Source organism: Rhinopithecus bieti, unplaced genomic scaffold (assembly GCF_001698545.2).
Source record: "Rhinopithecus bieti isolate Rb0 unplaced genomic scaffold, ASM169854v2 scaffold_15643, whole genome shotgun sequence".
Lineage (NCBI taxonomy): Eukaryota > Metazoa > Chordata > Mammalia > Primates > Cercopithecidae > Rhinopithecus > Rhinopithecus bieti.
In genome coordinates, this window is record NW_016808215.1 from 588,653 (window position 1) to 589,719 (window position 1,067).

The window sequence follows — 1,067 nt, forward strand, 5'->3', positions numbered from 1 at the left end:
GAGGATTGCTTGAGCCAGGAATTTGAGCCAGCCCAGGCAACATAGTGAAAACCCGTCTCTACAAAAAATAAAAAAGTAGCTGGGTGTGGTAGCACATGCCTGTGGTCCCAGCTACTCCACAGGCTGAGGTGGGAGGATTGCTTAAGCCCAGGAGGTTGAGGCTGCAGTGAGCCACAACTGTATCACAGGACTCCAGCCTGGGTGAGACAGCAAGACCATGTCTGAAAAAGAAAAAATTAGAAAATAAAAACATACACACAAACCCCTGCAGTAAATGTTTGTAACAGCAGAAGTTCAGCAACAGTCTAAATGCTCATCAATAGAGAAAGTGTTCAAGTATGATATATCTCCAGAATAGCACACCACGCCACTAATACAAAAGGCAGCTCACTGGGGGCCTGACTGTACTGCTGACTCATCACCAGGCTGGCTCCCTGGTGCCAGGGAAAAAGTGTAGGCTTGCTCTAGAGTGAGACAGGCTTGGGTTTGAATCCAGGCCCTGCTGCTTCCTGGCTATGGGGACTTCGGTAAGGCCCTTCTCTTTTCCAGGCTCATTTGTCTACATCGGTTTTATTTTTTTTTATTTTTTATTTTTTTGAGACAGAGTCTCGCTCTGTTGCCCAGGCTGGAGAGTAGTGGCGCGATCTCGGCTCACTGCAAGCTCCGCCTCCCGGGTTTACGCCATTCTCCTGCCTCAGCCTCCTGAGTAGCTGGGACTACAGGCGCCCGCCTCGTCGCCCGGCTAGTTTTTTGTATTTTTTAGTAGAGACGGGGTTTCACCGTGTAGACCTGGATGGTCTCGATCTCCTGACCTCGTGATCCACCCATCTCGGCCTCCCAAAGTGCTGGGATTACAGGCTTGAGCCACCGCGCCCGGCCGTCGGTTTTATGAGATGGAGTCTCACTCTGTCACCCTGGCTAGAGTGTGGTGGTGCGATCTCAGCTCACTGCAACCTCCACCTCCCGGGTTCAAGTGATTCTCGTGCCTTAGCCTCCCAAGCAGCTGGCATTACAGGTGCATGCCACCATGCCTGGCAATTTTGTATTTTAGTAGAGATGGGGTTTCG